The sequence below is a fragment of the Seriola lalandi genome, unplaced genomic scaffold (assembly GCF_002814215.2).
Source record: "Seriola lalandi dorsalis isolate HSWRI2012SDOR001 ecotype SW California unplaced genomic scaffold, Sedor1 jcf7180002054505, whole genome shotgun sequence".
Classification (NCBI taxonomy): domain Eukaryota; kingdom Metazoa; phylum Chordata; class Actinopteri; order Carangiformes; family Carangidae; genus Seriola; species Seriola lalandi.
In genome coordinates, this window is record NW_019525058.1 from 26,466 (window position 1) to 27,283 (window position 818).

Genomic DNA, 818 nt, shown 5'->3' on the forward strand with positions numbered 1-818 from the left:
CCACTGCTGGGCTCTCAGAGTCACCAGGAAACAATGATCTAAACCCTGACTCTGACAGATTACTGCCTGGCCTATAGAGACAGGAGACAGCAAGTTGTGTGCGTGTGTGTGTGTGCAGAGTGAGTGATTGTTTGTTTGTATTGTGCGTGTGTGTGTGTGTGTGTGTGTGTGTGTGTGTGTGTGACAGAGAAAGAGAGAGGGGGAGAGAGAGACATAGTAGCGCTCATCCCTAACTTCAGCTCAGGACTTCTCACTATTAGCACGCCAGTCTGATGACTCACAGGTTCCCATTCATTAAATTGCCACACACACACACACACACACACAACACTGGGGTCACTGGCAGGTCACATTTATTCACATTTTCTCACATCACCCTCTCGCCTCTGTAGCTCTCACACATTAACCGGATCACCCTCCTCTTCCTCCCCCCCTCCTCCCTCCTCCTCCTCCCTCTGGGCAGGGATTTCCCTCTACTAAAGATGAAGGGAGGAAAGGGGAGGAGGAGGGGGCGAGGGGGGGGAGTTCTCGTGAGGATGGAAAAAAAATTGCATGGTAGAAACAGAGAGTGAGTGAGAGAGAGAGAGAGAGAGAGGGAATTGTGTGACTTTTACACACACACACACACACACACACACACACACACACACACACACACACACACGAGCCTCTTCCCCCCATTCATCATTTCTGGCTCAGTACTAATCTCCAGGGAGTGTTGCCTTGCCTCTGTAGCCCTCGGCCAGGCACCAGGCAGCGAGGACACGACACTGACGGGGCATTTCTATCGCCAAATCACCTCCCGCCCCCCCCTCCCC

General features: G+C 52.6%; 1 protein-coding gene across 1 annotated transcript in view; it reads right to left on the reverse strand.

Annotated features, from left to right (window-relative positions):
• arid1ab (AT-rich interactive domain 1Ab) overlaps nucleotides 1-818 on the reverse strand; it is a 54,978-nt gene that overhangs the window by 6,840 nt on the left and 47,320 nt on the right.